The sequence below is a fragment of the Lissotriton vulgaris genome, chromosome 8 (genome assembly GCF_964263255.1).
Source record: "Lissotriton vulgaris chromosome 8, aLisVul1.2, whole genome shotgun sequence".
Classification (NCBI taxonomy): domain Eukaryota; kingdom Metazoa; phylum Chordata; class Amphibia; order Caudata; family Salamandridae; genus Lissotriton; species Lissotriton vulgaris.
In genome coordinates, this window is record NC_141696.1 from 160,306,779 (window position 1) to 160,330,291 (window position 23,513).

Consider the following 23,513-nt stretch of genomic DNA (forward strand, 5'->3'; position numbering starts at 1 on the left):
CGTTGAATACCCTCTGTATCAGCTGGCACGCCCAAAAAGGCCCTGGTTGTGAAAGACCTTATTATTTGATGATCGCACTTTATCAAGCACTGTGAAAGTCTGTAAAAATGTCCCAATGTCCTTAATGAAATGATCGCCAAACAGTAAACTGCTCCCTTTAGGGCCTGATACAGCATTCGCTAGTTCTGCTAGCTTAGGGTCAATGTGGATTAAAATCAACCTACGGCGCTCCACGATGAGATGCAGTTGGGCTTTCCTACCATATATAATGCCCTTTGGGCCCAACCAGCTAAGCTGTCCGGGTCAATGGGAACACCAGAATCCTTTGCGGAGACCACCATCTCTAGAATTTTCCACAAGGGTCCGGTCAGGTCAAGGACTTTATCCTGACAGGCCTTCCAAGACCTGTTGATCATTTTTTGGGGTCTTTAGAAGAGCATTTGAGGAAGGTAGCAAGGTTTGGGTCTATTTCTGGTGTGTCAGTTGTCGTGTTCTAATCTAGACCCCGATCAATACTGTGACCTTATGCCCCTATACGGCTATGATCCACTTGTACCCCTATAATGGCATAAACAATCAAGAGTGATATTTCAGAAACTCGTCTCTGGCCTAACACGATCAGAAGTTAGAAGTGAGGCTAGTGGATCACTAGCTTCATCCCTTTAGGCACACAATGACTTCGTCTTTTTACTAGAAAAAGGCTTCCACACGGTTTATCAATTAGTTCATTTTGTTTGTTTTATTCTTTATATTGAATTTCCTGTATTTTGTTTTCGATCATAGTGTTCAATTTGTAGTTACATCTTTAACTTCAGACAATGTCTTATGGCCAAATCCAATGCATTTCCGGCATTACTAGATGCCCTTCGTCAGGGAACAGACACTACAAACATATATATATAAACAAAGCATTAGGGTACTGTTTCGTTGTTACTCCTTCAACATAATGTGTAAAACATATGAAAAAACAACATTTGGACCAATAATTGTATGCATCACAAAACATCCAATGCGCTCGTTATTGTTGAATCGTTTGCGCTAACCCTAAAAACATGAAGTTCCTAAAAGAGTTCGTGGGTATGTGAAAGAAAACGTCGTGTCACTTACATGTCTTTCGTGAAGATATAGGAACGAATCTGTGAAAAAAATAGGCAGGAAGTTCGGTATGGGTGTTCTATGAGTTCGTTATCGTAAGAATTAAATAGTGGTTAAGAGGCAGGGAGGTTTGTTAACTAACCTTAGAGTGGGAATCGTAGCGTGTTGGTGTCCTGGCTTCTTTACTAACGCCGGCGTAGAGCAAATCTCGCCGTGTTTTTGAGATTCAAAAAGCGTTGCAGTCACATGGTCATGGATCTGGAAAACAGACTATGTCTATCGGAGGAGTGCATCGAAATGCTCTGACTCATTTGGCTATGGCTCGAATTGTGCGTATGAGTGAGGCGCATCCTACTAAAGAGTAGAATGTCGGGGATGGATAGCAAAGTTCTTTTGCTATCCATCCCCGACATTCTACTAGTCTGTTTTCCAGATCCATGACCATGTGACTGCAACGCTTTTTGAATCTCAAAAACGCGGCGAGATTTGCTCTACGCCGGCGTTAGTAAAGAAACCAGGACACCAACACGCTACGATTCCCACTCTAAGGTTAGTTAACAAACCTCCCTGCCTCTTAACCACTATTTAATTCTTACGATAACGAACTCATAGAACACCCATACCGAACTTCCTGCCCATTTTTTTCACAGATTTTTTAGTTTGGCAATTCATTTCTCTTGAAAGACTGTTCAATAAATAATACCTTTTTGTTGAAAACGCCCGTCTCTCTATTCTCTGCATCTTGGTGAAAGTAATCTGCACAACTGACTGAGTAAAATAACTGTCTATTGTTTCACATGACTCTAGAGATTGACTCTTATTCTAAGGAGCAAAGTTGTCATGTTTATGCGGTTGTTGGAAAACTGAATCCCTTCTTGTCTGTGCCAGGGAAGCTGATCACTTCCTATTCAGTCAAGAAAGTTTCCAGTGACCTCTGAGCTAGTTGGTAACAAACCCAATTAAGTTTAGCATAGTCAGTGGAGACCTGGAAGATCCGCACTTCTACGTCCATACTACTGTTTATGTTATTCCAATGCGCAGGGCCTATTGGGAAAATAGGAACTACACTACATGGCGCCCAACGTTTGGTAAGGCGATAAAACTAACGCAAGACGTTAGAGTAACTCAGTCGTGCATTTTTCACACAGACCCCTTTCTACCGTAAATACTCCAATAGACGTCTGGAATGGGTGAAAGGTTAAAATCCACCCGAACTTAGTAGGAAGAGATTCCTATGTAAAGCTCTGGTTTATTCAACGTTGAAGGATACAGTGTTCCAAAATATTGTGCACCTGATCTTTGTCTCCTTGGAGACCTGCTCTGCAAAAACCTGCATTTATAAAATGTCAGACGATGATGCCGCAGTAAATGCGACTCAGCAGGGTCCCGATAATACAGGGGCTACTGAACCGGGTGCGATAATCGTCCCGGCACATTTAAGAAAATCTATAATGTCAAAACTTATAGGAAATGGACTGACCACACAAGGTGGCACAGTCGTCTTTGTGATAGAGGCACACGAATATCGGCAGACAGAGGTATTCTATTCTTGGATAAAATTTCCAGCAGTAAACGCTGCAACACACGAGTTCCACTATTACAAAATAGGGGATCCACCGGAAGAGTACGCTCCTTTCGAGGAGATTGAAATCCCATTAAAATTCCAAGAGCACCTGCTCTAGTTTAAAGGCGCCCTAAAACACAATGATCATATTACCAGGCTCGGTCCACTAGGTAGACCAGGAGCAACGTGGCCGGTTCTAGCCAGCTACACACCACACCCAGACATTAATAAAATGTCAAGTGAAGAACTCTTAGTTAAAATAAGAGAATTAACAAAGGCATATAGAGAGTCAGTTCAATTGACAATGGAGGATAAAACGATCCGCCAGAAGTTGAAGGAAACAGATATAACAGATCAACCAATTGAGCTTGCCAGAATTGTAGAAAAATGTTATGAAGAACTAGGTAGAGACAGCTTGGGTGGAAAACCATTAAAGCCCCAACTGCTCGAAAATCCTGAAAAATTATTTATTCAAAATAATTCAAACACTCCTAAAAAGAGCTGGGATGGAAATAAGCAATCCACTCCCAAAGAAAAAGTTTTCCAGTCCAGAGGAAGGTCTCCTCGACGGAGGGAAAGAACTCCGACTCGAGAACACCAGTCTCCCCAGAGGGAGCCCTCTGAGAAAAGATATAACCTTAGAAATAGGGATAATTTGTAGAAGCCTGATAGATATCAAAGTATTGATACACGTCCCTCTCGATCTTTTTCGCAGAAATCGGAAAGAAGAGGACGGTCAGACCCAGGAGAGCACACCAAGTCCAAAGACAAGGAACCTGCTCAAAGTAAAAAATGTCAATTTCCAAGAAAGAAGGTAGCCAGTATTAGAGTAATCGAACATGCCGAGAATACTGAGGACACCGTTGAAAAACGGGGAGTGGGCAAAGACACTGCTAGACAGTGCAGCAGACATCACCATAGCTCGCAAGATCCTGATGAGTCATCTGGAGACAGTGGACACGAATGAATACATTCAAGTAGAAACTGCCGACACCAGAGTTAGCGAGCCCCATAAGATATACGAAATAACACTGCGTATTGAGGGTGATAAGACTAGGAAAATAAGGGGTCTATTTTGGGATAAACTCTCAAAAGGCTATGATATTCTGTTAGCTGAAAAAGATTGGCCCCGAGAGTTTGTCAGGGAGTGCCCTCGTGGCGAAGAAATGATTATGCCTGCCTTCTCGAATCACATTCCGATTCACAAAAAATATACTTATGCAAGGAAATGGGCAGTAGCCCAGGCACCAGCATTATATAAAAATCATGTAGGATGGGATGAGGAATCTCCTCCTCACAAAATCCAGTTGAAAAGTCAACCGACTGCACAAAGGCAGTATCCCATTAAGCAAGAAGCTAAAAAACAAGTCAGGGAGATTTTAGATCAACTTGAATACCAGGGGGTGATTGAAACATGCACCTCTCAAATGAACAATCCTTTGTTTCCTGTCTCCAAGCCAGACAATTCATATCGTCTAGTTTTGGATTACAGACACCTTAATGCATGTTGCAAAACATTTGCAGTACAAAATTCGCATAGTGCTGCACTAATGAATAACATAGTTAGGAAAAAATATAAAATGACATTAGACATATCAAATGGTTTCTTTTGTCAAAATATTGCACCAGAAAGCAGATACTTGACCGCTTTCTCAGTAATGGGGTCTCAGAAAAATTTCTGTAGGCTCCCACAGGGATTCAAGAACAGCCCAGGACTATTCTCGGCCAGAGTAACAGAGTTACTACAAATGTATGATGATGAGGCATTATCTTACGTAGATGATATCTATCTCAGAGACGACAACTTGGAGACTCACTTGAAATAAGTGAACACCATTATACTTGGGTTCGCAGCAGAGGGTTACAAATTCAACTTTAAAAAGTCTCGAATTGCCCATCTGACAGTATTATTTTTAGGATACGAATTATCAAGTGAAGAAAAAAAGGCAAGCGGACAACTTCTAAAAGAAAAGTGCGCTGTACTCCAAGCACCGAAAACGCTGAAGAATTTACAATCGATTCTAGGTTTCCTGAATTTCGGAAGAACTTACATTTTAAATTATGCGGAGAGGGTTAAACCTCTCTATGAACTAATTAAACCTGTTTTTAAACCAATCACTTGGACTCAAAAACACACAGAAATTTTGAGATCACTGCAAACAGACATGTTAGCAAAAACAAAATTAGATACACGTGACATCACAAACAATCTTGTAATCCGAATCATCCCAGGAAGATGCGGATTCATGTATCTAACCTCTAATGAGGGAGAAAAGGTACCAATTTCAATTAAATCTCACTTGTACACACAAGCAGAAAAAACATTCAGTCCAACAGAAAATACTGTGAAAGCAGTAGAAACTGCATTAGCAAATGAGCGAGAACTAGCACATGGCAAAAGGATTAATATCCTCACAGCAGAATCCACCTTCGAGGCACTATTCAGCCCAGTAAACCTGCCTACAGTGTCACTGGATCCGAAATGGATTCAGTGTGTAAATTCTCTTGGAGCGGAAGATGTGAAATACTATTTCGCCCCGCAGTTCGAAAAACTGAATGAATTGACTTATGAAGAAGAATATCCTCTGCCAATCGAACTTCTGCCTCTCCCACAGTACGCCTGTATAATCTATACAGATAGATTTGTACAGTATTTCAACGTAGAGAACAAATCCTACGATGCAGCCTGTGCGATTGTTAAAGGTCGCTGGCTGTGCGGTAAATTCAGACCGAAAATAACAAAAAGTGAATCAGTTAGAAACTGTTCGGCTCAGAGAGCTGAATTCAGATGTTTAAAGATGGCGCTTGAAAATGCAGAACGTGAATTCCCGACACTAATCGTGTGCGATTTCTCATTTTTGCGTCAACTCTTACAACAATAAGTTGCAGAGCTGGATTCAAAATGATTACAAATATGACACAGGTGCCACAATAAAGCATAAAATGCTTTGGAAACAGGTAGCTCTTTTACAGAAAGAACTATAAAAGACTCACGTGATACACACTCTGAGTCATCAACGTGATGGCGTTCACGTTGTAGGGAATTCATTGGCTAATACAGCCACAGCGGAAGCAACTAAACCGGCTTCCATAGCCACAAAAAAGCTTTCAGAAAAACACATAGACGGGGAAACCATGCTGGCAGTAAAAACGTCCATAAAAGGCGACTGTGCAGCACTACCCGTGAACTATCCACTCAATTATGCATACGTAATTGATGCAAACTCCATTCCTTTTGCTGGAATCCCTGGAGTGGGGGATAGGGTAATTCCAAACATGAACAGGAGAAGATTCCTATTACAGGAAGCACATATGGGGTTGGGTCTGAGACACCAAACAATCAGGGACACTCTGAGAGAATTGCAATCAGAGTACTGGTGGCCGGAAATGAGTGTAGGTATTCATGAATTTGCAAAAAACTGTGAAGACTGCAACAGAGATCGCAGTGGAGAACCGGCCAGTGTAGTGTCAGAAACCCTAATAGAAAGCATAAGGCGATCTATCCGCGCAATCAAACAAGAGAAACGCGTCCCAATGTATATCATTACGGCTAAATCCACTTAAAAAATGTGGCCCCAGCGCTCGGCTGACGCCAGAATGGTTATAAAAGATCTGCGAGTCTTTATCGGCACATACGCAATTGCCATGTTCCATTCTGACCAGGGTACTGCTTTCAGCTTTCGAGCTTATAAGGAGGCCATGGCCAGCATGGGCGTTGGCTTGGTGTATTCTTGTCCGTCACACCCCGAAGGGAACAGTGTGGTAGAAAGAAAAAACCGGGACATAAAGCAATCTATAACAGCGAAGGTATTAGGTTCGGGTGATGGGTGGGTCAAACATTTAATAAGTGTCCAGTTAAGTCTTAACAATTTGCCAAGAAATTCTCTAAAAGGTTTCAGCCCATATGAACTATTGTTCGGAAATAGAATGCACATTCAGGACTTAGATAGTCAGGTATCAGTGGTAGAAGATAAGAATAAAGACTTTGATATCAAAGACCGTTTGGCTGTTTTACAGGACTTGAATGAAACAAGAAAATCCTTAAGCAACATAAAGTTAAAGCAACAGCCAACTACCACTGACGAGGCACCACCAGCCCCAGCAAGGCCTGTCTGGATTCCAAAGATTGGGGATCTAGTCAGAGAAAAAATAGCGGTGAAGAAGGAATTTGGGCCTTCTTACAGAAAAGCAGTACCTGTCTTAGCAATCAACGGAACAAGATCAGTAGTACTACCGCCCCTTGCTGGTAAAAAGGAGAACAGAGTTGTATCAATCGACCTGGTAAAACCACAAGCATGTGGCCTATAATCAACAGTAGGCCCAGTGGACTCCCGAGAAACAACAGAATACCCAAACTTGCAACAATCCAAGAGGTTCAAACTGAAAGACTAATCACATTCGATAAGCCTGCAGTGCACAGAGAGGGACTACGCAATAATGCCATGGAACTCGTGCCACTTGGAACACAGATTGAAACAGTTCGTCAAGAAACACCAGTCTACAATGACGTGGCATCAGAATGTGCTACCGAAAGACAAATTGAAAGAACAATTCCAACAATTGACAGAACTACCTCTGGCTACTTCATCAATTTCGACAGCTTTTCTGAGGATCAAAGCAACCCCGAAGTGATGCCAGAAACAAAGACTTTTAAAGAAAAAGCAACAGAACTCCTTCAACAAATCAAAGAAGTATATCTGGATGCACCATTGATTGAGCATTGGATTATTTCAGGGGTATTCATACTTCTACTGTGCCTAATTTTAGTTTTAATTTTAGGAAACTTTATTACAATACAATGGACACTAGAAGTCAGAACATCAACTTAGTCCTAAAACCACACAGATCATCCCCCATGAAGAAAAGAGAACTGTCAACAGTAAATGTCACAGCCATTACAATACCCGGGGGGGGGGAAGGGGGGTAGTATGGGACAAAACTGACTATGAAATATATGGTCCGGTCGAAATCCTGAAATATCCTCATCAATTCAAGGTTTCCTTAAGTGACTTTGTAAAACCAAGTACATTTTCTGATGATTGGGATTTTGAAAGTATTAATAATATGATGTCTGATTTAGTGTTGTCAGCAAGATTTACAGAACATGATTATTTGCAAGGTTCGTCTAGTTATGAACAGATGTTCTGCTACACACACTATGGTGACCACTACTTGCATAAATCTGCACAACCTAGAAATGTTTTTAAATATAACCAATGGGAACATTTTGCTACTCCACCTAAAAGCAGTTCGAAAACATTCTATGAGAAATTTCAGTACTTCTCAGGGTTTAACACCAGTGATCCAGAAACGTTTTATTATGAACTGGTAGATAAAACAGGGTTGAAAACGATGCTGACAAATACTAAATTGATATACTCAGAAGCATTTTATGAAAAAATTATGACATTTGGTTTTGATTATTGGAGAAATAACATTGAAACAAAAACCATCTGGGGTACAAAAGAGTGGCAGGTACAAGGCCTAGAAGCACTATTTCGAGCCTGCATGATCCCAGAGCAAATAATGTTCTTAAATGACACAATTCAACAAACGACCTGTCTTGGCCTAGCTAAGATCAAAGACCTTCACAAACCGTCTATTCCGAAGCCAATACCTGATAATGCAACTACAGATATTGAAATAGACGTATCTAAAATTTTACATCTAAACAGAACACATCCTGATTGGAAAAAGTGGTTAATCTGGCCTATTGACATGAATAACTGTCAAGATAGATTCCTGAATAAAACACAGGGGTTAACAATGACCAGACCAGACCCTAGATACTCCCAGAGACAACATCCAGGGATAGTAACAACATACAGTGTAGGGAAGCTGTGCCTTGAATGGCTAGAATCATCCACACTGGCTGAAATTAAGCAACACTTATCTTTACTTAAAGATGGTGCTGATTTGCGCGATTTTATTATGGGACCTCGCAAACAGCGTCAAAAACGTTTCATAGCGACCAGTATATATGCGGCTTACAACGAGGTTTGGAAAGTCACACAAATTGAAACAACTGAAAAAATACGAGAAATTGATCGTATTAATTTGGAAAAATCACTTTCTGTTGTGGACAATGTGTTAATGACTCTGTCCTCCAGAATATATTCACTGGACAGTATTGTATCATCTGCCATAGATATAATAGACAAGGACTTGCTAATGTTACAGCATGGCCAGTCGCAATTGCGTTCTATTGTACAGTTAGGCTGGACGCTGCAAAATCTTTGTTCAGGCTATCTGCCTTGGCGTTTAATCAGCACAACGTCATTGTTTTCCATCTTTAACCTTACTGATAAACAAATCAGCTTGGCACAGAAAGGAGCAGACTATACAATCCTGAGCATCGAAAAACTTGAGAGATTACCGTTGACAATGTCAGAAAGTCCTGTCATTGAATGGATAATACACAGAATTATCTTTCTTCCGATAACAACTTTCCGATTTAAAAATTGCCTTGAATACATACCTACTGGCCAGTATGAACGATTGGGTAAAGGGTACATTAAATCAGCATGGAAATTACCATACACACACACATGCTATAGTGACAGCAACAAAAATGTATTTCTTAGTGGTGAAAACTGTAAACATTCACTAAGCAGTATACTTTTGTGCCAGGGTATTAGTTTACACGGAGCCTGTGAAGGAAATTCTAACAACCTTTCATGCCACCAACATGTCACACCTGCAACGCAGATAGAGCCTTTCTTTATGCAACTCTCGAATGGGAGGTACATTCTAATAACAGATCACAGCTGTTGTGGCCTTTTGCCAAGGAAAGCATATCTCGTAAGCGTAACTTCCATGGTCAAATGCTGTATGCAAGCATTGTTTCCAAACGGCCCTGGAGACACAGAGACTCCCATTTGGCCTCGTTTGAATTTCTCTCCTATACGAATTGATACTTTAAGCAGAATGAAGTCTGTGCTTTTGCAGACAACAGTGCCCATCACGTCATCAAAAGAGACGTATGATCTCCTAGTTGCAAGGACAACATCAGAGATTCATGACCTTTTATCAACAAATTGCCCCGTGCATTTCACAGAAATGCTTAGCCAACTCATTAACATGTCTAGTGCCACAGGCATCCCAGGCATATTTAAGACGATTTTTACGGGACTGCTAACACCATTCAAAGCAATTCTAGGAATCATTCCTAATTTTGTCCATTCAGTCTTTGGCGGCATACCCCTATTTTTGGGACTTGTAACAGGCAATTTATTTTTGAACCTCCTGCTCCGATATGGCAAGCCAAAACTCAGACATGACTCCTACAAGTATGGAAGAAACGATCCTAGCAATACGCTACCGGGACCACATAACTAGAGGCCTTGGATTAGCCAGGCTGAGAGATCTGAACATGACCTGGTTTCTTTCATTAAGACCTATATGGCAGACCTGCATCTTACCTGTGCTTCGATGTATGCTATGCGGAGATGAGTGCGTGTTGGACACCTGTCTTGCACTTCCATCAGCAGTACCAATGGATATCGATACTTTGCTAAGTCCTATAACGGCTCACGCCTTGTGTTGTCCCCAGCGGCTACCAATCCTGATGACGGCATTCGTTGAGACTCCTGTGCTACGACTAGGTGGTGACAGTTGAGCAAGAAATGAAAGCAACATCACCCAGGTACGACCTTCTGTGAGCATTGCTGATCCAGACTTTGATGATAGCAATCACTCTCACACCTGCCAAGATACAACACTATCGAACTTGGTCGAACTGTCACCTGATTTTGTAAATAATCAAAAAGAGGGATGAGGGATCAATGTCTCCGTTTCGTTCCCCAAGGTTAGTTGCCAGTTATCAAAAAGTAGAAACGGACACTAGTTACACCTTATGACCATTGGTATAAGGGATAAAGATCAGAGTAGCCTCAAAAAACTCTATGTTTTGTGTTGGAAGGTGCGGTATATCTGGTTCGTCCGCCCCACATTAGAGTTGTGGCAGTTATCATTGGCTACTCTGAAGTGAATGTGCCAGCCTCACCCGAGGCACCTCTGGTCTAGGGTGCAGTGTCCAGAGATTTGAAGTGAAAAAAGGGTGCAAAATAAAGTGTGCAAAAAAGGAAAAAATAGTTAAAAAGAGGAAAAGAAACAGCCCGAAAGTTCTTTAATGGGGGTTGTTTCTACCACATTAAAAATTGAGTGGTACGATGTTAGACCGAGTTACTAGGTCTGATAGTATAAATTCACAAAAAACGTCGACATGTTTCAGCTCCGTTAGGCCAGGAAGGGTCTGCGGAGCTTTCGTCAGGACTCACAAAACATAGATATATAGTACTTACACTATTTGTGTAGTCTTATTTGGCGTGCAAACACTCTTATTTTGGTTACACAATTGGGGAAATTTTCCTTCTTAATCTGAAATGAGACGAAAAATAACGTCCATATATAACATGCACACACACACCTAATTTCAATTTAGGATATGCATTTTTCTCATAATTTGGTTAAAGTAACATATTTTATTGATACTAAAACACATTTGATATTTTAGAAGGCAAAGGAGAGTGAAGATGATAAACCTGTATTACCACTAAGGTTAAATAGGAAATACAAAGGCAAGAGCAAGTAAAACACGCTAGGATTAATATTACATAGCCTGTTTCAGATTTGCCTCGTAGCGCTAATCAATATAGCAGGAACTGGGCGAGCTAGCGCTATAAGCAGTGCGTGATTGTTTGGTTAAGACGCTGCATAGTTGTAACGTAGCGCTTGTGGATATAGCGGGGCAGGGCGGACAAGTCATTTTACAAAATGCCTTCTAAAATATCAAATGTGTTTTAGTATCAATAAAATATGTTACTTTAAACAAATTATGAGAAAAATGCATATCCTAAATTGAAATTAGGTGTGTGTGTGCATGTTATATATGGACGTTATTTTTCGTCTCATTTCAGATTAAGAAGGAAAATTTCCCCAATTGTGTAACCAAAATAAGAGTGTTTGCACGCCAAATAAGACTACACAAATAGTGTAAGTACTATATATCTATGTTTTGTGAGTCCTGACGAAAGCTCCGCAGACCCTTCCTGGCCTAACGGAGCTGAAACATGTCGACGTTTTTTGTGAATTTATACTATCAGACCTAGTAACTCGGTCTAACATCGTACCACTCAATTTTTAATGTGGTAGAAACAACCCCCATTAAAGAACTTTCGGGCTGTTTCTTTTCCTCTTTTTAACTATTTTTTCCTTTTTTGCACACTTTATTTTGCACCCTTTTTTCACTTCAAATCTCTGGACACTGCACCCTAGACCAGAGGTGCCTCGGGTGAGGCTGGCACATTCACTTCAGAGTAGCCAATGATAACTGCCACAACTCTAATGTGGGGCGGACGAACCAGATATACCGCACCTTCCAACACAAAACATAGAGTTTTTTGAGGCTACTCTGATCTTTATCCCTTATACCAATGGTCATAAGGTGTAACTAGTGTCCGTTTCTACTTTTTGATAACTGGCACCTGATTTTGTAGACCAATTCTTTGAGAGCCTGTCTGATATGATGTTCTCCCCCGAACAGAAACAATAACTTTAGAAAAGCATTCCGACACACAGCGTTCCCATGAACTCTGAATTCGTCCTTCAGTTTTGATCAACAAAAACTGCTGAAAAGCGTTGGAACTTTATTCCCCCGTTCAACAAGAATTTTTTTTTTAATTGAACATTTAAAAAAAAATTTTTACCTTTTTCTGGCACAAAAATTCTTTGCTTAATGTAGACCTATTCATAAAGAACAGAAGCTTCTATTTTTAGGTAATTCTAGAGACATAATAACTTTACATCAGCCTTTAGCACATGTTACAGCAATGCATTTATATGTGATGAAATTATCTTGCATTTCTTTTCTATATTAAGAGATATTTCATGTGTAATTTTTTCGCAAAATCGTTCATTGATTACATATGCTATAATTTTGAATGATTTCTATGCTTAAAGACGTACAGTACATCCATGTATTTCGAATACGCCATTTCAAATGCAAATATGTATTTTGGGGTGGGTAATGTTACACATGCATCTTTTGCTATAGTTTTTAGTAAATTGATGGACATAAATTCGTGGAGTGGGTGTCGTGCTCTAATCTAGGACCCCGATCAATACTGTGACCTTATGCCCCTATACGGCTATTATCCATTTGTACCCCTATAATGGCATAAACGATCAAGAGTGATATTTCAGAAACTCGTCTCTGGCCTAACACGATCAGAGCCACATTTCAGAATCTTTTCCTCTGCAGCTCATTAGAGCAAATGACACAGCAGAAGCCACTATCTAAGATTCCTAGATTACACTCCGAGTTCTTCAACAAGATAAAACTCAGCAACCTGGGAAAACCCCGCTTGCTATGTTTTGATTAGTAATAGAACTCTAATGAGCACTGAGAGACGATCACTTCCTAGTGACATCTTTATTGACGTCTTATGTCCAAAAACTAACGTCAAACCAGGCACCTTTCAGGTATAAATATTACCAACGTTGCCTTAAGCAAACGCTGCCTCAACGACATCGATGATAGTGATGGTGTGGTGAACACAGGAGCAGAACAGCTGTCCCCTGCAGAGCCCAGCAGATGGAAGCTGCCCACGGACGCTGCCCCTCCTCCTCCTTGACGCGCTGAGAGAGACGCTGTCTTTTCTCCTGCCGAGAAAATCCAGCTCCGGCGTTTCCAGCCTACTGTTGCGAGTGACTGGGATATCGAGTCCTAGAAGGAGATAAAAGATCTCCAACATTCTATTACAGAGGTATGGTGTTGACTAAACCCTTAGAGAGAATTCTTGAAGCAAACCTTGGCAAAACCAACTTAACTAAAACTGCTACTTACTTACTCCCTCCCAAGTATTAGGCTTAGGTCAGGTACACTGGGGTAGGCGTAGTTAGAAGCACCAGTTGAGTACGTTAGCTGAATGTATATATGAATGTATATATTTTATTCATTTTAAACCATTGTATGGCTAAGAAACCATATCAATGCTTTTACAGTATTATTTCGCAATCCTCATTTTACTGTACGCACTTTTTATAATAACTAGTCTTGCAATTGTGGCAATTCATTTCTCTTGCACGAGAAGAAAGACTGTTCAATAAATAATACCTTTTTATTGAAAACGCCCGTCTCTCTATTCTCTGCATTTGGTGAAAGTAATCTGCACAACTGACTGAGTAAAATAACTGCCTATTGTTTCACACGACTCTAGAGATTGACTCTTATTCTAAGGAGCAAAGTTGTCATGTTTATGCGGTTGTTGGAAAACTGAATCCCTTCTTGTCTGTGCCAGGGAAGCTGATCACTTCCTATTCAGTCAAGAAAGTTTCCAGTGACCTCTGAGCTAGTTGGTAACTAACCCAATTAAGTTTAGCATAGTCAGTGGAGACCTGGAAGATCCGCACTTCTACGTCCAAACTACTGTTTATGTTATTCCAATGCGCAGGGCCTATTGGGAAAATAGGAACTACACTACACAGTCAGCCTGTCAGCAATGTCAAGCCAACTGCACTCGGAACACAATCTATTCCGCACCACTTTCTCAAAACCCTTCCTGATGCACTTGTGGGCATAGTCAGCGGCAGAAGGGAAGGGAACCCAGGCTGAGGAACGAGGGTGGACAATCTTGTCTGGGTCAAAGTTCAATGGATTTGAAGGAGGAGGATGTGAGAAAGTAGAAGGGCGGGAAGAGTCACATTGGGCTTTTGGGCGTTTCTGGGGTGGAGAAGTCACCTTGTCAGAGTCCGAGGGTGGGGCAGATGAAGGGTCCTAATCCTGGTCTAAGGCATGGAGGTGGAATGAAAAGAGACCTCAGGAGACCTGTCACCCACCATATATGTAGGATCTGATGGGAAGGTGCAAGAAATGCGTGTCATGATCGCAATATGGGACCATTCAGAGGATGATGCATGATCTTCTATTGAAACCACGGTAGAAGGGGCAGTAGTGCTGAAAGCATAATGCTGTAGGTGACTAGGGAAGCATTGAAGGATGGCTGCTAGGGCTTTAATGACTGATTGTGTCACTGAGGCATCCCGTGTCTCAACCGAGTTTTCCTCAAACAGAGGTAAATCCTCTTGCATGTCCTGATGATAGCTGTCATCACAAAACTGGGTCCCTGCCATCTTAGGCAGATATTATGGTAATGTACAATAGAGAAGATACGAACAGAAACTAGGGGGGAGAGGGCAAACCAGGAAAATCAGACCTCAAGGAGGGCAATCAAGATGACACCGGACCTCAAGCGAAGCCTGTATAATGTTTACACTTGCACTCAAGGGCGTGGGAAACATTTGCTGTGCACACCAAAATGCAGGAGTACCTGCTCTCTACTTGTGAGGCAGCATAGCTTGTTAATCCCAATATACTAGGGCATCTCATGGTGTGTGTGAGGTGTGCATTGAGAGCAAAGAACTAAAAAGTTGACGAAGGTCTGAGCGTCAGGTGCTCAATAAGCGGTAACACAACTACAGCGCTGCATACAAGTACAAAATACAACCAGAAAATGCTTGAAGTACGAATACATAAAATTCAGACAATGAACAGCAAGTTAGGAATACTTTAAAGAATAGCAAAAGGGCCCTTATCTCTGGTGTGGAGCAGCAAAGAAAGAGCGTGTAATACGGCATCCTAGGATTATATCGTCATGGGCATGAACTGATTGGATGTCTGAGTATGACTTCATGGACAGTTATTGTTAATATTTCAACACCAGCAACAGTCTGTGAGTTAACTCCCAGTGTTCTACTGCAGCTTCCCACAGTTTTCCAATGAACAACTTGAGTTCTAAGATTCTGTATTGATCACAAAAGTGTGGCACACCTGAAGCCATCTTGATGGAACTAAAGCTGTAAACCCTAAGGCATTTCCTTTAGATAGGAACTAAATGAGGTGGTTCTTTTTGATCATAGAAATTATGGTTAATGTTCTAGAAAGCTAAAATAAGAATACTTTTTCTAAGAGTTCTCAAACATTTTTCCTATCAATTTCAGTAAAACATTCTGACAAGCAGAATGAAACATGTACTTACAACACCAGCAAAAGCCTGTCAGTTTCTCCTAATTGATCAATTGCAGCTTTACCAGAAAGTTCTATTTAGCAGCTAAAGTTCTAACATTTTGTATTCAAGAAAAAAGTGAAGCATACCTGAATGCCATTTTGTTGAAATAGGATCTGTTGAGTTTAAACCTTTCCTGAGGAACAGGCTGAATAAACGAGCAGTGTGATATTAATGCAGCTATGAAACCAGCGGGTTAAAAATGTATGGAGAGGTATGCACTTTTAGTCAATTGAGGCCTAATGTATTTTGAAGGGGTTAGAATATTTATAGAGAGAGAGACGTCTGCATGTGTATAGCTTACCCGTTCCACAACTGTTGATTTAGGCCAGGGGTCTCCAACAGGTCGATCGCGAGCTACCAGTAGCTCGCCGACCCTCTGGGAGTAGCTCGCGCTGCTCTGTAATTATAAAGACGTATTTTAAGCATTTTATTTTTTAGCCATTCATTGTCTTTTTCGAGTTATAAGCCATTGCCCGCCCTCACACTAACCAGCTGCTCTGATTAGCTGAAATGAGCTTAGCTGGAGCGGGGAGGGGCGGGTCAATAAACGTGATGTTCTTCCTGTTGTCACACGGCGCCTGCATTTTCCAGGCAGGCTCCGCACTTCATATTTGCAGTCTCATACTGCTGCGCAGGACTGGTAAGTGTGCCCCTGGCCTGGATTTATAGCAGAGTTGTTAAATCCGGCTAAGTGCATTGTAAGTCCTTTGATTTTAACATCGGTTACCACTGGGCTTTATATCGGACTTCAGTAACAAAGCTCAGTGGCAGCTGATGTTAAAATCAAAGCTCCTTGCAGGCACAGAGCTGCTACCGCGGTCGCAGCAGATGTAAAAATCCAAAGTCCTTGCCTGCACGAACTGCTTTCACTGACTACAGCACGCTTTAAATTTGCTTTGCGTGGTAGTCAGTGAAAGCTGCTCAGTGAATGCAAGGAACTCTGATTTTAACGTCTGCTGCCTCCGTGCTTTTCTTCTGCCTTCCATAATAAAGTGTGGTGGCAGCCGACCTTAAAATCCAAGTTCTGCGCAGGCACTGAGCTGCTACCACGGTGGAGGCCAATGTTAAAATCAAAAGACCTTGTCTGCCCTGAAGTGCTTTCACCGACTTCAACACGCTTTATATTTGCCTTCGTGTTGAAGTCAGTGAAAGTGGCTTAGTGCATGCAAGGCCCTTTGATTTTAACATCGGGTGCCGCCGTGCTTTATATCTGCCTTTGGTAATAAAGAACAGTGGCAGACTCGTCTAGGGCATTACAAGTACACTAAGTAAAAGTATTTTCTAAAACAAATGGAAAGACGGAGAAGTGTATTATGAACAGATAGTACGCTATGCTGTGGGATAATGTCTGTAAAAAGATTGTTGTAGCAGTGCTGCTATATTGAACATGGCTGCTTGTGCAGTAATAAGTGGCATGGGTGTGGCCCGCTCAAAGAATGTAGGGGGAATTTACTCTGCAATGTAAAAAATGAAAGCACAAAAAACTATTCAAATATAGTACTACGCTACAATATTTGGCAATACTGTGGTAAAAGGGGATTATAGCAGGGCTGCAGCTAGGGGTATGGTGGCTGCTTGTGCAGTAACAGAGCATGTAGTATGTTTATTCATTGTATTGTTTGGCAAGGTTAAAGCATGTACAGCGATTGTGTATAGCCACGCTGTACTTTGGACAGCACCTGCACAGAAAATCGGCTGGCTTGAACCTGTTATTGATCTGACTATGAAGCTTTCCGTTTATTGTGGTATGGCTGAAGGACATTTCCATATGTTTCATGCTACTATAATTACTGGAAGTAGAAGAGGACTGTGCAGTGAGTGCAAGGCTTAGCAGACAGCCTTTTGCTGAGCATTGCAGAGCTATGCATTTTCTGAAAATGTACTTTGCAGAGTTAAAGCATGTGTTACTGACCTGAATGAAGTGCTTTATAATGAAAGTAAGGTTGCAGCCTTTCCAAATATCGGCTATTTATTGTTCCAATAGTCTGCAAGCTTAACATATTAATATAACGTGTATTTGTAAAGCGCACGTTCATCCAGATGTCTCTTGGTGCTGAATAACAGATGTTCATTGTTACCCAACTCAATGGTACTCATGAAAAGGCCCAGACATGAATGAAAATCATATGTATTCATTTGTAACATAACTTTTCTCTCTTTGTTTTAGTTTTTTTCATAATGAAGAAAGGGGAAGCCTTCTGTTGCAGCATGTTTATAGTGCTTACTTATGTGTGGCACTGAAGCACTCATTTACAGGGTTAGCAAGCTATGGCATGTGTTGGGTGGGTGGTTTACAGTGTTTTCTTTGGTGTTTGATCCTAAGTGTTTCCTTGTCTTGCCTGATGAACACCAAGGTGCAGTTATCGTTATCAAGTTATGGGAAGCAGTGTGTAGCATTGTGGTGAATGAGGTGTGAGACAGATATACAGTTTTGTTATGAATTTCAGTTTGCTGACAGATTTTAACTGCTCTATAGGTCTATTTTGTTAAAACCACAGTATGGGCCACAAAGAAATTAGCCTTAAATACAATGAAACAGGGCGTGGGAGGTGTCTCCGAAAATGCGCGAGTTGCTTGGCCTTAAGTAGCTCACGGCTATTTTCACTGATCAGAAGTAGCTCTCACTACAGAAAAGGTTGGAGACCCCTGATTTAGGCTAACCATCTTCTCAGTCACTTGCAGCTCCCTAATTTTGATTAAGGAACATTTTGGTAGACAAATATATATATATATATATATATATACTCACTGAAAAAACTGATGTTGAAGTGCTATTATAGTAAGGTGCTAAGACGTTAATTTATGTTTCAAAAAACATAAATTCCCAGCAAAAACAATGGTTAAAGTGATGTTATAGTTAGGTGGTAAAATGAGACACAAGTTAATTAAAATAAAACACACCACTGAAATATGGCAGTTATAGTTTAGTGAACTGTCTATAACTGCACTCCCACAGGGGCGGCCATAGGCATGTGCAAGCTGTGCACCTGCACAGGGCCACCAAATCCCAGGGGCCACCACGCCAATATATATATTCTTAATATAATAATCCTCTGAGGATGGATACATATTTGTGTGGCAGCCCTTGGCAGGGATTTGGTGGCCTCTGGCTCTGTTCCACTTCCAAACACCCTGAACCCCCCCCCCCTTCACTGGCCTCCACGCTCCGCCCCGCCCGGACCCCCTCTTCCGGGGCCCCCTACCTACGCTTCCTGCCCAGGGCCACCATGAGCCTAGAGCCGCCCCTGACTCCCAACATGCATTGCCTATGTCCTCACATATTATATCACTGGCATGGTTAATTACATCATTGATTATGTGAATCATGACATTTCAGGATTAGCCTCTGGCCAGACCCTGCATCCAATCCACATCAGGACTTGTACTCAGTGCCTAGATTTCAGCAAAACCGAGCACAAAACACTCCACAAGCAGCAAACCTTCACTATGCATGATCTTCAGCCGTATATCGGACAAGTTTGACACAGGGCTTAGATTGTGTGGCCTGGGACTGCACCCACCCATCTACAAGTGGCCAACTCCCCACTATGCACAGACACAGGGGAGGTTGTCTGCAAGGTCTGGGGTCACATCAGACCCTGCGTCGGTGTGTATGTATGTGTGTGTGTGTGTGTCACATTTGGAGCAATTTGATGTAAAGGGTTTGTGCTTTAAGGTGATCCGGTGGTCTCTGAAAGCAATCATATGTGAATAGTGCTCAAAGAGCTTGTGTTACCCTTGCGCGATGCAAGGCAACACATGTCCAAGTCCTTAACTGGTATTTACTAAGCCACTCTCTGCACGGTGTAATGAATCGAAAGTAACGCAAAGCAGCACATATCATTGTTTTGCGTTACCTTGCAGTAGGGAGGCATTCCATGAGTTGAATGTAGGCATACCATCTCATCCACCAATGGTTCTTGACACAATTCCATATTTACTAATGCCAGTAAACCTGTGATTGAGCCAAAATGCTGCGCCTCCCTGACAGAGGCGTAGCATGGCGCAATATCTTTATGTCTTCTCATTACTTCCTCTTTCTATGTGTGATTCATTCAGCAGCACACATAATATGAGGGGAATGCCTCAAAGAAGTGTTACTGTGCAGGAAGGTATCCCTTCCTGCACCAAAACATCGGAAGACACCCTTGCCACAAGTTGTCTAGCTGCGTTGTGTGAAATATTAATTAATAAATATACCCCAATATCTTTTAGCCCCTCCCCTGCTGATGACGGAACCGCTCCATCATCAGCCGAGGTGGCGCTGTGCTGATGACTGAGCGGTTCCGTCATAGCCCGCCCGACGCTCCTGCGCGGCGCGAATTCCGCGCCTGCGCTGAGCGTTCTATTGAGCGGGCGGGGCCATTACGGAACCGCTCCGTCATAAGCACAGCGCAACCGACGCTGGTGACGGAGCGGTTCCGTCACCAGCATGCGCCCACCGCATTTCCGCCCCGCCCCCTTAGCACTGCGGCGGAATAGCCGCCGCATTGAAGTGGTTAAAATATGAACTCCAAAATTCACTGGACATCATGCTTGTAACCAAATTTCATCCCAGGAAGTTTTTTGAAGTTTGGCGCTGTGGCCAGTCAGCATTGTGCATGGAGCATGTTCTTAACCTGTGCCCTGTATTGATGCCCCCAGTATAAATTTGAGTTCTGGCAGAGGCATGCCCAGTGGTCATGTCCAATAGGTGCAAGATGTAATGATGTCCATACATATGGGGCACTAGGACATGCCCGAAGGGGGACGAGGGCGGGCGGAAAGGGAGGAGCCAGGGACCAGGGACGGCAGTTAGCCGTTGGGGCAGAACAAGGAAGGATGCAAATAAAGAAGCTCATGAACCACAACGAGTGTCCGCATGTTTGTGTACTAGGCAGGACACTACATCTGGCGACGAAGGTGCCACGAGCTCACACGTGTGTGAGAAGGACGGCTAGCTCGGTGCACTTCCCTGGAAGTGGGGAGGCATCTACCAGTGGGGAGCCGGCGACCGCGTGGTGACCGAACACAACCGCGAGCGTCCTCACGCGCTGGGAGCCAACCTCAGTCATCCGGCGGTGTGTCGGCCCGCCCGGAGCTCCCCCGCGCGCGAGTGGGGGCTGGAGCCTGTTGCCTGCCATCTGGCGGTGCATTCAACCTGCCCGGAGCTCGCCCCGCGTGAGAGTGGGGGCTGGAGCCTGTTGCTTGACTGCCCACCGGGAGCCCACCCCGGCGGCGAAATCAATGAAAAAAGAAAAGTATAAGAAAAGCTGCCTCACCTGGTGCGGTGTTTTCCTACAGAGAACGCTGGCTGCAACTGGCAATCGGTGATTGGGAGCGAGAGCGAGAATAAATGCTGTGTCTCCGGTGAAAAAAGGCCAAATCTCGTTGAACACGAGATTCCCGTGGCGGCCATTTTGAAGTCAGGCAATTCTGCCCAATCCTCTTTCAGGGATCCTCAGCTGCCATTTTGGAGTCAGGCAGAGGGCCTGTAAGAGCAAACAAGCACTGGTGAGTGCAAATGAAAGAATAAACAAGCACTGGTGAGAGCAAATGAACCAGTAAACAAGCACTGGTGAGTGCAAACGAAAGCTTAAACAAGCATTGGCGAGTGCAGCAAGAAAAGTAAACAAGCACTGGCGAGTGCAAAGAAAAGTAAACAAGCACTAGTGAGTGCAAGAAAAGGACTTTGTTGGCATGTCGGAAATAGCGGGAGTGTGCGATGGCTGACCCCGTTCCCATGAGAGTGTTGGGAGTCTCGTTCCTACGCCCCCCCAGAGCCACTCACTCTTGAATCTGGTGGGGGTATAGGCTTGCGGTGGCAAGAATGGCTAGAAGATTTCACAGACTTCATGACCGGGTCCCATGTAACCGATGCTAAACAGCAACTGATCCCTCTCAAGAATCTTGTAGGGAAAGAAGTGGGCCAGATCATAAAAGAGTTGCCTAATGAGTCAACCGGTTCATACGAGAAGGTCTGTGAAGCACTGAACCGCAAATTCTTACACAAAAGGAATGTCGATTATGAACGATACACATTCAACCTGGCATCGCAGGAGAAAGGTGAGCAAATGAGCGCATTTGTCACACGTTTGAGACGTTTAGCAAGATATTGTGATTTTGACAAGTTCTCCACCGAAGATGCCCTCCGACTGAGAATCATAGAAGGCTGCTTGTGAGAGCCCTTGAGACGCAAACTGCTCAAGAAAAGCTACCCGCTAGAGGAGATTGAGGAGATGACAAGAGTTGATGAGCAAGCAGACGAGCACGCGAAGAAGATGGAAGCCGGGAGGAGCGAGAGACGCGAACAGGCATTCAGGATACAGTCTTGACAAGTGCATGGACAGTCCCCACCTCAAGCGCGCTCTTCCAGATCCAAAAAGCAATACCAACCCTCATGTCGTCGACGCAGAAGCGCAAGTCACACCAAGAAAAGGTCAGAAAGACAATTAAAGTGTTACAGATGCGGATATAACTTTCCACATGCAGACCCATGCACAGCCTTAGGCCAACAATGTCGAAAGTGTGGCAGAGACAACCACTTCGAAAGCATGTGTGGGACGTCACACAAGGACGACCAACGAGAACATACCAGGAAATATCGTCCCTCGAGCAGTCATCACCATGTCCGAGCTGTGCAGGATAGGTGAGACTCATCCACTGGGTCATACAATCCAGCTGTCACTCCTGCCGAACACATCAATCTCGACGATCGTCATCAAGAGAGTCAAGATCACTATCACCTATCTCACAAGACCGGGACGAATATGTATATTTTGTAGCAGATCCTGATCGGCTAAAAGAGTATCCACGGCTGGACATCAGAATCGGCTCTCATCACACCAAGTTTGTGCTGGACAGTGGGGCGTCACTAAACTACCTACGGGTGGCGAAATTTCAAAGAATGAAGCCACCTCCCAAACTAGTCAACGCCCATATGCGAGTATATACGTGGATGTCTAAGAAACCACTCCCCTGTCTTGGGAAATTTGCGACTGATCTATCGTACCAAGATCGCACTATACAAGCCTACATCCACGTCATCAAGGAGCCTGAGGCAGACTGCCTACTAAGTCTGGCCACCGCTGAACGACTGAAGTTGGTAGACATTCTGTACAAAGTGGATGATAAACCAGACAAAACAGACATCATTAAGAAATTCCCCAAACTCTTCCAAGGCCTCGGAAAAATGAAGAATTGCCAAATTAGACTGCACATCAATGAGCAAATCACGCCAGTGGCACAACAACATTGGAAAATCCCGTTTCACCTGCAAGAAGCCGTAGAGAAGGAGCTCCAAGGCTTACTAGAGGCCGACATCATAGAGAGAACGGATGGACCAACACCATTGGTCTCCCCGGTCGTGGTGGTCCCAAAGAAAGGAGAAACCAGCCGAGTCCGTCTATGTGTGGACATGAGAGCACCTAACACAGCGATAGAGAGAGACATCCTGGCCCCCACATCAGTGACATGATCACGTCACTCAACGGAGCTAAAATATTTTCAAAATTAGAGCTTAACAAAGGATATCACCAACTAGAATTGCATTAGCGGTCTAGATATATCACAACATTCTCGACGCATCTAGGGCTGTTCAGATACAAAAGACTAAGTTTTGGGGTGTCCCCAGCAGCAGAAATCTTTCAAGAAGCAATCAGGAGAACAATTCATCATGTTCCCCATGTACTAAACTGTAGCGACGACATCCTGGTATATGGAGCAACCACTCAAGAACACGATAGGGCGCTAGATCGAGTCTGTCATGCACTGACAGAAGCCAACCTCACACTCAACCAGGACAAGTG